General features: G+C 34.3%; 1 protein-coding gene across 1 annotated transcript in view; it reads left to right on the plus strand.

The window, feature by feature from the left end:
• The window catches only part of LOC145255597 (galactose mutarotase-like), a 2088268-nt gene that overhangs the window by 518312 nt on the left and 1553853 nt on the right, over positions 1 to 16103 (plus strand). The window lies entirely within an intron of this gene.

Genomic DNA, 16103 nt, shown 5'->3' on the forward strand with positions numbered 1-16103 from the left:
CAATATTTATTGCCAATTAAAATAAAATGAACATCGTTTTTGAAACGATCGTACAATCTAGTTGATTTTTTTTCCTTTTGAAACTGATTTTTAATTCAAAATTATATATCGTTTTACTCTCTCTCTCTCTCTCTCTCTCTCTCTCTCTCTCTCTCTCTCTCTCTCTCTGTGTGCGTGTGTATGCGTGTGGGCCATTCATAGACAGCCATTCATAGACAGTTGTTTCCTCATCAGTTTGGTCAGACAAAGAAAATGTACCCTAACCCTAACCCACGTCGAGATTTGATGCAAAAATAATTGAGGACCAATGGACACAAAAAAAAAAAACAAATTATTATTTGAAATTTCATTTTTTTTTTTTTTAGACTCATCATATTCATCTGGAATTACTATTAAATTTATCAAAAAAAAAAAGAGAGATTTTCGTGTCAGATTTAATTTTTAATGTGTTTTCTGACCTTGGTTTAAAGGTTAAAAAAAACGGCAAACCATTACAGACATCTTATATTATTTTCCTCATTTTTATTTTTTGTTGTTAATATTTTTTCTATTTTGTTAATGTCTAAATATTTTCAGAAATGAGTTATATTGATTTCCGATAGTAAAAAAAAAGTTTTGAAAATGTCCAAGTTTTAATGAAAAAAAAAAATTGTAAAAAAAAAAATATAAAAGAAGTTTAAAAAATAAATTAACATCATTATGTGATTGAGATATTTATTTTCGAAAGAAGCCTCAAAACTGAAGACATGTGAGAAACAGTTTTTGTGTGAGTTTCTTCTCCTTCGGCCTTTTGTGTTTTCCAGTTTGTAAAGAGTTCGCAAGTTGCACCAAAGTATTAATGACTGAACAAAAAAAGTCTTTGCACATAAAGAAGAACCCATTAAAGTATCATATTTATATCAACAGCACCTTTTTCAGAGAAGAGACACTGCTAACTCTAGTCTATAGTTATTTGCATGCTAGCTGCTCGACCGAACTCCAATGTATGACATCCCCTCCCCATAAACAATCCCCAACAAGAATTCGTCTTTATCCTTTTGTTTTTTTTCTCTACTAACGAGTCAGCGCTTATCAAGGCCCAAAATCCATTCGAGGACAAGGACCAATGCAGTTGTATTAAGTGAATGTTAAGAAAAACACACTGAGAATGTTTTTAAATAGAAATCGCTCCAGACAAGGCATCAAGCCCCTTGATGTAACAAGTTAAAAAAGAGAAATATTTAAAGGTAAAATATTTGCCAACGATAAGTCTTAGATGGAATAGATTTGTTCTGCAAGGTTGGGACTTATCGTAACGTTTCCACCCACGCAAGACGTAACGAAGAATTGCCCCCCCCCCCAAAGTCGGGTTCTTGTATCAGCCTCAGCTCTCGCCTAATCACGTGAGCTTATCCTGTTCTTCCCGTCTTTTAGCATAAAGCCAGGTACACTTCTTGCGTTTTCTCTTTTTTCCTTCTTTCTAAGTGCGAGTGGCAGAAAGAACACACCCTTTGTCTCTTTGCAGTAAAGCTATTTTTGATATTACTACAAGATCGTGTCCCAGAAAACAGCAATTCTTCCCTCTTTGTCAGAAACATCGCTCATGGAATGTTAGGACTAAAGCACAAAATAAGGGAAACGATAGTTTGCAAACTAGAGTCGGATATGGGCAGGATTTATTAACGTTGAATTTAAAATTTGGTATATAGGGTATTCAGACAGGTGGAAAACCTTTTAATCAGTTTCATCATTCAGGGGCTGTTAAGGAGTAAAAATTGAAAAATTGGTACGTAGGAGTCATCTAATTTTATCTGTTTGTTAACTGTTTCACGAATGTGCATGCAGAAATCGTTCACATGACAGATTCTTTATGTTAAAAAATAAGTAGGTTTGGAAACACTTTTTAAAGATCGTGTCAAGCTGGCCTAATGATTATCGTACTTGACTCACTATCTTAAGGTTTTGGTTTCGATATTAGCTCGAGTATTTTTTTTTTTTACTTACGAGAAGTGAACTATTTAGAAAAAACATACTCACATGCACGTGTCTACTTTTCTGTATGAATTAAAATATGATATGTATGCATATGTTACGACCGGGCAACGCCGAGCGGCCTGCTTGTATATATATATATATATATATATATGAAAAGTTTGTACTACTGTTGCCATATCTGGGCAGGAGCTGCCAAAAACAGCCTATCATGCCTTGACAGAGTACAAAATAGACTTCGTGGTTTAGTGGGGGATGCCCTTTTCTCTACCATGCAACCCCTCTCCCACAGAAGAGACGTTGCGAGCCTATCCTTGTTTTATCGTTATTTTCATGGCAGGTGCTCGTCTGAACTCCAATCCCTGGTCCCCCCCTCGCCAATCTTTCACGAAAAACACCCGTCTAGCTGAATCCACTGTGAAAAATTTTCCCCACTCTATATCTGTGCCTAAATCAAAACGCGGATTTCATGAGCAAAGCTTCTTTCTTAGAACTGCACGCCTGTGGAACTCTGTTCCGTCTGCCTGCTTCCCTCCGGACTACAACTTGGATGTCTTCAAGTCTAATGTTAACAAATTCCTAATGAACCGCCCCCCCCCCCTAATTAAACACTTCATAAAATCTCCTCACTAACGTAATGTACTTGTAATAACCCTTATCCCTGAGTGGCTTCCGGGCCTTGATAAGTGGTGAACACTGTGTAAAAAAAAAAAAAAAAAACTCTAGCAAATATGAAGATATTTTTTTCTCAGTAGTAATTTGGTTAAGGTTAAGGTTAAGGTTATGGTTTAATACTGCTATAACTAACAGTAAAACCGCCAACCCTTGCCGCAGAAAAAAAAATCCTTGAGGCCATGCATTTGAACATACCCACTTGTCGAATGGCCACGAGCTGCTAATAATTCTTGCATCCATTGTCAGACTGGGAGAAAACAAGAAAGAATGGGGAAGATGGAGAAAAAATGCGCATGGGAGAGAACCATTGAATGGTAAGGGTTTCGTTGGCACTGCATGCAACATCAAAGACATAAAGCACAAGTGCTAAGCAATCATCATCACCATCCCTCCTCCACCCCCACTCTTCTCCTCCGCGCTGCTTTGTTCATGGTTGACCAGTACAGCGCAATGGCCGATTACTGGACAAGGGCACTTACGGCTTAATGGGAATCTCTAGGAATAAAACAGATAAAGAATATTGGAATTTTTTTATCAGATTTTAGATCCTTTCTTTAGAATGTCCAAAGGAACAAACATTCCTTTAATTTATGTGGGATAAAAACCATATTCTTCCTTCTCTCTCTCTTATATATATATATATATATATATATATATATATATATATATATATATATATATATATATATATATATATATATATATATATGTATGTATGTATGTATGGATAAAAAATCAATACGAAACATATATAAATGTTTCTATCTTTTCTGTATTTATTTCCTATGTGTTGACGTGTAAGAATACAAAAAGTCTTTCGAAAAAAAAAAAATGAAAATGCTTCTTTCAAAAGCACATATTTTCGACCGATCCTTCGGCTTTCCTGTGTGATACATATATATATATATATATATATATATATATATATATATATATATATATATATATATATATATATATATATATTACTTGATTTAACCACATTCCATATGTATTTTCATAACTTACTATATATATATATATATATATATATATATATATATATATATATATATATATATATATATATATATATATATACTCTGTAAAAAGTTCAAATTTATCATAGTTATAAATAACAGGCCAATATTAAGTATGAACCAGGTTTTCTTTTTCTTTTTCTTTTACTTTGGTGCCCAAAATATTAAACGGACCATTAAAAACATTTTTTTTTTCTAAACAGTTCACTTCTTGTAATATATATATATATATATATATATATATATATATATATATATATATATATATATATATATATATTGAGTAAAATATTTGATAATTCATAATTAAAATTAAAAATTGTTTTCACAAAGAAGAACAAACAAAATCAATAAATTGTACGATCATTTCGGAGACGATATTTTTTATTGAGACAGACAATAAGTCTTGGACAATAATTTTATCATTTGATTTTATAAAACAAAGTCTCCTCATCAGCAAAAAGAGTGGGTGGGGGGTGGGGTTAAAAACATCAAAAATAAAACTAGCATTTTTTTAAGTGAAGCAGATATACCTGGTAAATAATTAAAATATAAAGAAAAACAGTTTCTTATTTTCATGTTGATAAATAAAATAAAATAAAATATAATCGGGTGGAAAAGTAAGGTTAAGAGGGATATTTTTAATATTTCTAATAAAATATTTATACCTTTTATTCGTCCTCCTTTAAAGCCCGTAAGTATCATCGTCAATGCATTCATTGGGATGTTATATATATATATATGAAATACGCATCAAGCGCGCTTGAAAGCCAAATCACAAAGTAATATTAGGAAAATATTTTACTTTTTTTTTTCTTTTTTTTTTTTTTACACAGTGATCACCACTTATCAAGGCCCGGAAGCCACTCAGGGATAAGGGTTATTGCAAGTACATTACGTTAGTGAGGAGATTTGCTGATATGTTTACTTAAGGGGGCGGTTCATTAGGAATTTGTTAACATTGGACTTGAAGACAACCAAGTTGTAGTCCGGAGGGAAGCAGGCAGACGGAACAGAGTTCCACAGGCGTGCAGTTCTAAGAAAGAAGCTTTGTTCATGGAATCTGCGTTTTGATTTAGGCACAGATATAGAGTGGGGGAAATTTTTCACAGTGGATTCAGCTAGACGGGTATTTTTCGTGAAAGATTGGCGAGGGGGGACCAGAGATTGGAGTTCAGATGAGCATCTGCCATGGAAATAACGATAAAACAAGGACAGGCTCGCAACGTCTCTTCTGTGGGAGATAGGTTACAGGGTAGAGATTGTTTGAAATTTTGCTTAATGTTGGTAAAAAAAAGTAAAGCATCTCAGCGGTTGTACTTTGAAATGTTGGAACAGTGCGTAGGCAACACGAGAATAAAGTCAAGGGTGTGAGTTCCCATAGAAACGTTGATTTAATTTGAATAAAATAAAATTAAATACGCATGAACGTTCCTATGGAACTCACACCCTTGACGTTATTCTCGCGTTGCCTACGCACTGTTCCAACATTTGAAAATACAGCCGCTGAGATACAACGTGCGGCTCTTTACTTTTCTTTTTCCAACTTTAAACAAAATTTCAAACAAACAAAATATTTTCCTAATATTACGTTGTGATTTGGCTTTCAAGCGCATTTGATGCGTATTTTATTTTATTCAAATTAAATCGTTTCCATGGAACTTACACCCTTGACGATATATATATATATATATATATATATATATATATATATATATATATATATATATATATATATATATATAACTACTTAATTTACTCACATAAAATTAATATACGAAAGTATAGATTTATGCGTAAACTTTAAGTATTTACTTCAAAAGTGCTCAATACGTAGGTAGAGCTAGTTAGTTAGTTATAAAATGTATATGGCGATTAAGTTACACTGAATATTCCGCATTTCATCCACTCTAGGACTCTTCAGGCTTATCTTAAGCCTGAAGAGTCCTAGAGTGGATGAAATGCGGAATATTCAGTGTAGCTTAATCGCCATATATATTTTATAAATTACTATATATATATATATATATATATATATATATATATATATATATAGTCATCCACATACAGTACTGTTTCGTTGTTTCACAGCTCATCAGTGCGGCTAGACAGGCAATTACCTCAAGCCAGGATTGAAACCCGACCGCCTGTATGACAGTCAAGGCTCCTAATCATTACGCTAATCGGCAGCTGCTGTGCGAGTCGTGAATTAACGATGTTTTGACATCGGCCGAAATACCTAAGTTCGATTTGTTTACACAAAAAGCATCCCTTCATATGCTAATGGTAATCCGTGTATCACTAGGTGTATCAGAATTTTTGTAGGAATTTTTGATACCCCTAACACGAAACTGCGAATAAAATATAAAAAAACTCGTAATTTCTCTTTTAAAAGTGGGCTTTTTATTTTCTTTATGGATTATACTTCCAAAATAAGCTATTAAAGTTGTTTTAAAAGTAATAGAAATATATATTTTTATTTTTTAAAAAACAGTAATGAATTTTACGAACTCAATATTTTTCAATTTTTAAACTTTAAAAATCTATCAAAATTTTTCTATTGATTCTATTTTTACGATATTTTCAGGGTCAGTGTGAAATTTTATGGCCTTTCCAATAAACTGAATATAATATTTTAGACAAACGTTTTTTTTTAATTCACGCCCCCCCCCCCATTTTCAAGTGTCTATTAAAAAGTAAATAATTAATTTACTCACCAAAGTGTTATAAATCACAAATTGAAGAGAAAAGGTCAATAAATAATAATAATTATAAAAAAAAAGTAGTGTTTTTTAGAAATTTACCTGTAAAGTCCGAAGTTTAAAACCTTTTTAAAAAAAAAACCCGCGTTGTTTGTTTTTTTTAATTAAACCTTGGTCCTTGCTCCTTTAATTGAAAAAAAAATCAGGGCTTGAATTACATTTTTCGAGGAGTTATAAGCTTAGAAAGACGGGGTGGAATTATTCACTATTTTTCACGAAATTTCTGACACACCTAGTGTATCACTTCTCAATATGCTCAACTCAAGATGAGGAGCATTATAGTCATCCACGTACAGTACTGTTCCGCTGTTTCACAGCTCATCAGTGCGGCTAGACAGGCAAATTCGAACAAACAAACATTATTACATGCATATGTGCAAGATATGTTTCCGCTGCGATACTTTTCAGAAAAAAAAGGAAAGAAACAGCGACATCAAAAATGTTCTTTTTATACGAAATTTTTATCAAATTCTAATAAAGAAAAAAGAAAAAGGAAAAAAAGATCTTTATAAAAATTTAGAAAAAAGTAATTAATTTTTTGTTGTATTATAGAATGTTATCAAGATTTAAAGATGAGGTTCTTGAGCACGCATTGAACCGCGCTATTTTTAAATAGTATTTTCAAGTTAAATTAAGTTTTACGATATCATTTTTTTTTATTAAATTGTTAGGTGAAAGTACAGAATAGTTACAAAACACCCTCCTCTCCCCATGTTAAGAATGGCTTTCTAAATAATAACGTTATAATGCCAGCACGGTTCACTAAGTGCACAAGTACCAAACATGATGTTTAATGTTATAATGCGCTAAAAAAAGACCAAGAAATGAATCTGCATCTTTTTTTAAAAGTTGATTTAATTCTTAACTATTGTCATTTCTCTACAAAGAAATGAGTGTGAGAAACAGTTTTAGTAGCACTCTGGAGGCCTCCTAAGTTTTATATTATCCCTTGTCACATAAAGTAAAAATATCTCTTATAAGAAAGAGGGGCTTAACACAATTCAAAATCCTCTATTTTAATTGGTACTAATTAATGAGTAACGCCGGATAGCCTTACTAGTTTCTATTAAAAGCTTCCCGCATTTGGAACACTGTTCCATTGGCCCGCTTCTCGGCTGATTACAATATGGTAACGTTCAAGTCCAATGTAAACAAGTTCTTCTGGAGCCGTCCCCTTAAATAATCCAAATTCTATCCAATCTACACCATTAACGAGTACTAAACTACCAACTTACATTCATTAACCGTTATCCTTGAGTAGACTGCGAGCCTTGATAAGTGGTGAGTACCTTGTAAAAAAAGGGGTGGTTAACACTATTAAAATCTTCTATTTAGTTTGTATAGCGCCGGATAGCCCTACTAGCCTCTAGTTTCAGCCTTAAATGAACGGTTCTTTTAAGCAGAAGAAAAATTAATTACATTATTTGATTTTTCAAATTTCTATAAATCATACTAAATGAAACGTGTTAAAAATGATTTTTTTAGCAATCAGATGTTTGCTATTGATTCGCCCCCCCCCCCTCTCTTCTACTAAATTGATTTCCCTTGACAAATTAATTCTTTTTGTTAAGGTTATCATGACTCTGCTTCAAAGGAAAGTACACACACAAAAAAAGGGCTGAGACAATCTTTTAATTGGGTGCAAACACTCACTAAACGCTGTTTATCCATTTTTTTTTTCAATAGTCGGTTCAATTACTTTCCTAAACTACTTCATGAACTAGCTGTGAAACTTTGGAAATATTGATTTTTTTTTCTACGCGCTGATGAAGCCTAAGTTGTGCAAATTATACCAACATCGGCGTTTGAAACAATTGTACGTACAATTGTTTATCTTTTATTAGTAACAAATAAATTTTCTGAAAATGAATAAATACTTGTGTGTCTATACCTATTAATGTGGTATATATATATATATATATATATATATATATATATATATATATATATATATATATGGGTATATATATATATATATATGGGTATATATATATATATATATATGGGTGTATATATATATATATATATATATATATATATATATATATATATATATATATATATATATATATGGGTGTATATATATATATATATATATACAAACATATATATATATATATATATGGATATATATATATGTTTGTATATATATATATATATATATATATACATACACATATATATATATATATATTTATTTGGTAAAACTGGTAATTAGTAAAAACCTGAAGAGAGTGCTCAATACTATTGCAGAGCAAATATGTGTTTTATTTTTTTATTACCGTTTTATCTGTTTGGTTACATATGTTTCGGGTGTTGGATCGTGTTTACGATCTAACAGCCTCGTCCAAAACAATTCTTCCTAATACTAACCAACCATTTCTGTAAGGTCTGATGAGGCTGTTAGATCGTAAACACGGTCCAACATCCCTCATTTGATTCGCTTTTTATTCCTCTATGATTGTACCTGTTTATGTTTGACTTTTATTTGAAGTATTCTACTGTTCACGTCAATTTTAAAAATTAGCTCCAAATTGATTTTATATTTTAAAATATCAGGTCGGTGCAAGGATTTTGTCTGAATTAAAATTTCACCTTGAAAATCTTTATTCATAAAACTAACGACGTTTGCTCTTTATAACTTGATTGTAGAGTATTTTAATGTAATTGTAGTGTCATTACAGCAAAGAAAAAACCTTATCAAGGCTTTATTCAACTAACTTGTACATAAGTAATTTAACTGAGGCAAGAAGCCAAAAGAATATATACAAGAACAAGTGAAGCATGCATGGTCCCCCATGAGTGCACAGTGAACAGGGCATAGTTCAAAATTTGCCCCCTCCCCCCTCATTTCGCTCCCAAATTCCCCAGGGGACGTCAAATCCTGGTGAAAATGAATAAACGGTTCAGTTTTAGGCCTGAACATATGTAAATTTGAGTTCTGCACCATGCAAAAAAGAAATGACTAAGTCCATCATTTGCATCTCCCCCCCATTTAGCCCCCAAAAGTCCCCAAGGCCTTAACATATCTAGATTTGGGTTCAGCACCGTGCAAAACTGCTGAATAGACATACACAGAAAATTTTGGACAAATATGGTAAAATAGTCCCAAAAATGGAGTGTTTTTATTAGCCCTAAAAGAGCCCCTGAGGCACACCCAAGAGTTATCACGAAGTATAGACAAACAAAATTATATAGAAATCAGTTAGTTACAACTTTTCAGAAAGTTTTATAAAAATCTCCAAGTCATCAATTTTTTTTAATAAGCACAAGTGTCAATTTTAGCCATTTTAACCCGAAAGGCACCCTAGGGGTCAACCGGAGTTTTCCCGGAAAATCTGTTCTTTTACTTTTTTACTTATATCATGTTTAACGTTCGTGCAAACTTTCCAAAAATCCCAAGACCTAGTTATTTAGAAAAGAGCAGAGCGGACAAGGGTGAATTTACAGGTGCGCCCTCTTTTTGTCGGGGGAGGGGGGTGCCATTATAAAGGGTATATATTCAAATAAAGAAGATCACATAATCACGTGAGCAAGAACCATAACAGTTTATTTATTTATTTTAACAAAACTATAACAATTCCATTTGTGAATGAGCTTATAAATGTTGCTTTTGATGTGAAATATGGATCTAACTCAAGTTCCATCGTGGTGTAAATCTTCGACCTTTCCATCAATAACACTAACGCCCTTTGCTCCCTATCACTTGATTCCATCTTTCAATGAGCTTAAAATGCCTCGTTTGTGAAACTCTAGGTTTTGATGTGAAATATGAATCTAACTAATGTTCAATCTTCTCTCGTGATGTTAGCCTAAGGTCATCTAAATGCTTTTGTAATCCTCAACATAAGTGATAACACTGGTCAACAACAAATTTGTTGTCTGTGGGGTTTCAACTGATTTAGGGCGAATCTAATACGCTGAATTTAAAAATCAGATCGGTTTTGTTTAATTAGGTCAAGTTTTTCAGCTACATATGGTTTTTACGTTTTTGTTCACACGTACGCATGTGTGGCATATTTTAGAAGAAAAAAGTTGGTGGGGTAAAAATGCCATATTTTCATTGGAAATGATTATTTTAATGACAAAATGTATTCAGATCTGATACTTCTGGGTGATTATGTCGAAACTAGATCAGTTTGAAAAAATTGGTACTCAGCATACACAAAGAAGAACCATATCTGGGCAGGAGCTGCTAAAAACAGCCTATCCTGCCTTGACAGAGTACAAAATAGACTTCGTGACTTAGTGGGGGATGCCCTTTTCTCTACCCTGCAACCTCTCTCCCACAGAAGACACGTTGCGAGCCTATCCTTGTTTTATCGTTATTTCCATGGCAAATGCTCGTCTGAACTCCAATCTCTGGTCCCCCCCTCGCCAATCTTTCACGAAAAACACCCGTCTAGCTGAATCCACTGTGAAAAATTTCCCCCCACTCTTTATCTGTGCCTAAATCAAAACGTGGATTCCATGAACAAAGCTTCTTTCTTAGAACTGCACGCGTGTGGAACTCTGTTCCGTCTGCCTGCTTCCCACCTGACTACAACTTGGATGTCTTCAAGTCCAACGTTAACAAATTCCTAATGAACCGCCCCCTTAAGTAAACACTTCATCAAATCTCCACACTAACGTAATGTACTTGCAATAACCCTTATCCTTGAGTGGCTTCTGGGCCTTGATAAGTGGTGACCACTGTGTAAAAAAAAAAACAAAAAAAAACTTGTCGGTGTGGGGAGAATTGATGTCTTGCAAAGAAAGAAACGTCATCAACGACCTCTGGTGGACAGAAACAGAATACTCTTCCCATCGCTGCACATCAAACTCGGTTAAATCTGCTGTTCATTTTATAAAATTATTTTATAAAATTATTTTATACATACGAATTAAAGTTAAAAATACAACACTCAAAAGTTCAATTGTGCTCTAAAGAGAGATACTAATTTCGAATGTGCCTCTGTCATATCAAAGAACCTACTGTTGATTTTTATATGTTGGGGTTTTCGATTTGTACAGAAATAAAACTTATCAAATGCACTTGTGATGTTAGGCTGTATAAGGTGTTAACTTTGTTCAAAATCGTCTGTTACTTCTTTCATTGGATTATTTCGATTATCGATACTTGTCAAAGAAATTCCGACACAACACCTATTTAAGAACCCTGCCAGGCACATAAAATACCTTCGTGTGAAATTTCATAAAAATCAGCGCAGCTGTTTTCGAGTCCATAGGGAACGAACTCACACACACACACACACACACACACACACACACACACACACACACACACACACACACACACAGACAAGGTTTCTTTTATATAATAATAGATTGTGTTGATATGTTTAAGTAAAGAGAATATGTAAAACAAATTAGATAAATTAATTAAACAATAATAATGATAATGTCGTTCATCAAATTCCGTCTGTGTTTGTTTACAATATCAAGTCAGCTGACATTTGGGCTTGACAATCTTAAAAATAGTCTTTCTTCTCTAATAGATAAAATAGAAGAATTTTTACAGGGGAATATTTGACGTTACACCGACCAAAATTACACCCATCCATCCATCCATCCATCCATCCATCCATAGCCCTTGCACCCCTGGAGGGGCATAGGCCATCTACAAATTTTATAAATGTTTTTGTAGCGAGGAGTTCTTTTTACAGGGTGAGAGTGCTGGCCCCACACCCAACCTTTCCAGAAGATACTTATAGCGCCTAGCCTTCCCAAATGGTCACCCACCTGGTGCTGGCCAGGCTCAACGTTGCTTAACTTCGGTGATCTGGCGAGAACCAGTGTGTCAACATGGTTGTGCCGTACCAAAATTACACTGGTGTAGCCTAAATTATTCCCTTGCAAAAATTCTTTTTCATCTACAAGAGAAGAAAGACTATTTTTAAGGTCGTATTTTTTTTTCGATTTTCGATACTTATCGGATGAATTTCTGTACAAAACATATCTAAGAACACTGTCAGACATATAAATTAGCTTTGTGTGAAATTTGCAAAAGATAGGCTCAGCCGTTTCAGAACCTATGAGGAAGAAACTCTCTCTCTCACACACACACACACACACACACACACACACACACACAAAATGACTTTTACACAATAGCAGAAGGAGGGAGATAGAAACCATGACTTTTTGTAAAGATGATTGATGAAGTTAAAATTTGATTCCAAGAATTTTGATTTTGCGACCAAAATTCAAAGTTGTTATTTCTTTACGTTCTTACTGAAAAAAACAAAACAAAAAAAAACAAAACAAAACAAAACAAAAAACAGATAAATGAATTTGGATTGAAAAGGTTTAGAAGTTTATTGAAAGACTAGCCTGGATACCCGGCGTTGCTCGGGTGTTTGGAAGTGTGTGTTGAGCAAAAAAAACAAAAAAAAAACGTTGTAGTAGGCAGGAAGGCTCGAACCCATCACGTAAAGGCGGAAAAGAAAATGGAGGTTAGGGTTAGGGTTAGAAAGTGGAGGTGTGCGTAAGCAAAAAAAAAAAAAAAAGAAGGAAAATTTCAAGCACAAAAAAAAGTGGGAGTAGGCAGGCAGGCTTGAGGAAAAGAAAGTGAAAAAAAAAGGTGACGTGTTAGCTGTTGCGCCCATCGCCGAACCGTAGAAAACTGCCCAGTTAAAGGTGAACGAATGAATTTTTTTAGCCAATTTTTCGATATTTGTCGTCCGAAGGGTTGGTCTTCAAAATGATACTAAGTTCGTAAAAATCCATCGCATCTGTCGAAAGTTTTAGGCAGACATACATACATGCGTTCATCGAGTCGATGCTTCCATTCAGTCTCGAAAGACAAAGGGTACCCACTATAGGGGCAGCTGCATGTGTAATTGTGAGGCAAGGGTTGCACAATCCCTAACCATATCTCTCCTGAATCGGCATTGTTTGAGTCCAGAGGCAAGGAGAAACACACACACTAACAAACAGGTGAGATTTATATAATAGACTAACCTGGGTGCCCAGCCTTGCCCGGGTGTTTGGAAGTGTATTAAGCAAAAAAAAAAAAAAAAAGAAGTAGTAGGTAGGCTCGAACTCGTACCACGAAGAAGGTAAAGAATGTGGGGGGAAAACGTGACGTCTTTGCTGTTGTGCCCATCGCCAAACTGGAAGTGATGCATGTTTAAATTAAGGCTAGTCAATCGAAAAGAGGGAATGACTTTCGAAAATATCGGCGAAAAAAGCAATCCCTTCCTTGTAGAAAAGTGCCCTGTTGAGAGTGAAGGAATTTATGTTTTCAGTCAATTTTTCGATATTTGTCGTCCGAAGGGTAGAGCTTCAAAACGATACCTATCTTGTGAAAATTCGTCGCCTCTGTCGAAAGTTTTAGGTAGACATACATACATACATACATACATACATACGTTTAAACAGACAGGTGAGATTTATATTATAGATGAGCTTTGCCGGCTCTCTTTTTTTCTTACTCCCCCCCTCTCTCAGTTCATCCCTTTTTCTATCTGGAAAAAAAAAGACAAAAATAAAAATAAGAGTAAGTGGATTTAAAAGTTTTTATATCTCCTCCCCACCAAAAAAAAAAAAAAAAAAAAATGCCGGGATAGTGTATTTAACAACAAAGGGGTAAAAGAATCAAATATACAAAAAAATAAATGCTACCATAGCCAATAAAAGTTATTTTTCTACCTACCTGGCTTATTTTTTGCTTTGTTTTGTTTTTATGTACAGGGTGGAATGATAAAATTGTCGCCCTAGAAATGACATGATTCCATCTCCGTTTGATGAAAACCGTTTTTTTTTTTTTCCTTTTTTTTTTGTTGCAGACAATCTACTAGTTGGCCAGTTGCGTACAAATCTCAAGAGCGATAGGAGCCAACTATCATGTCTGAAAGTGACACAATGTTCAACAAGCGAGATCAGAGATGCACCACTATACAACTCATGCTCTCTACCGATCCAAGTTATGACAACAGGACCATTGCCAGCACCCTCAAAATACAATCCGGGGTGTTCAATGCTTGAGGGCAGGGCTCAATGAAGTTTCTCGCCACGATTATGGTCTTTGTTGTGGTTTCAAGTGAGGGCTACATCATGCCACCTCACATCTTTGAAATTAGCTTGAAGATCTACATCAAAATGTACCCGGATGTGCTGAAGAGTGTGATGTTCCCCTGGTGCAATCAGGTGGCAGCTGGCAGACCCTGGGTGTGACAGCAGGACTCGACACCAGCCCACTAGTCCAAAGAGACCCAGGCTTGGCTTCAGAAGGAGTGCTACAACTTTGTACCCTTCACTCACTGCCCCCCTCCTCCTCCGACCTGAACCTGCTGGATTACTTAGTTTGACCATACGTCAAGAACATCACCAACATGACTTCTCACAACACCAAAGCCAGCCTGATCATCACCATCCAACGAGTATTCACCGCGCTCCCACCGGCGCTTGTTGAAAAGGTATGCTCCCAGTTCCAGACCCACATCAAGGCGGTGATTGAGACTGAATGCGGCTACATTGAATAGATGTCAGCTCTACTACAAAATCAAGTTACTTGAATTGATTTTTTTCAATAACAGTTTTAAAATAAAGCTGTAGTGTTGTTTTCTGTAGGGATACAAATTTATAGTCCCACCCTGCAGTTTTAAATGCCTTTATTTCATCTCAAATATTCGTTATTTACGAGTTGTTAGCCAACGAGATGGCGTCCGGCTTGTTTCCGATCAACACGGGCCGAACGCTGGTGAATTTATAGGCATCATGGAGAAGAATCTTGGCGGCCATGTTGTTGGATAACAACTCGTAAGAAGTGGATATTAGAAATAAAATAAACAGCATTTAAGACTATTACAAAAACACAAATAAGCAAGGTTGGTAGAAAAGTAACTTTTCCGCGTTTGCGTGATGGGTTCGAGCCTGCCTGCCTACTACAATGTTATTTTTTTGTTTGTTTTTACCCTCTTTTGTTTCGTTTGTTTGTTTAAATGTACGATGCCCCCAAAATGTCATTGACCTTATATAAAGCCAACCACTTATTATAATAACACTAATCCTTCGAAACCAACTTGGCATCAACGTGTCCTAATTAAACCGATCTACAAAGGATAGAGCTATAAATACGGAACAGAGTGCACATGATACCCATAAATTCGCGTTCAATTGACCTACATTTCTGAAAATTATAAAAAGAAAATCCCCCCGCGGCTAATCCGCGTTAATCTTGAGTTGATTAATCCGTTTTTAATTTCTATGAAAGGATTACACAAGACCAATATCTTTTCCGCGCTTTTTAATCCCTGCAGAGATTTGATACAATTATAACCGCCGTCGCCATGTTTTTACTTGATCGGGTTTTACATGCACAGAGTTTGGTTCCGAAAACAATTAACAGATTTCAATGACAAAGACAAAAGGTGAAAAGAAAAGATCAAGGGGAATCTTTTAATCTCTTTTCAGATATTCCTCAAGATTATATATATATATATATATATATATATATATATATATATATATATATATATATATATATATATATTTATTTCATTTATCTATCTATCTATCTATCTATCTATCTATATATATATATTATATATTTCATTTATATATATATATTTCATTTATCTATCTATCTATCTATCTATATATATATATTATATATTTCATTTATATATATATGTTTCATTTATCTATCTATCTATCTATCTATCTATATATA

This window comes from Euprymna scolopes, chromosome 31 (assembly GCF_053919585.1).
Source record: "Euprymna scolopes isolate OS-2025 chromosome 31, ASM5391958v1, whole genome shotgun sequence".
In the NCBI taxonomy this organism is placed as follows: Eukaryota; Metazoa; Mollusca; class Cephalopoda; order Sepiida; family Sepiolidae; genus Euprymna; species Euprymna scolopes.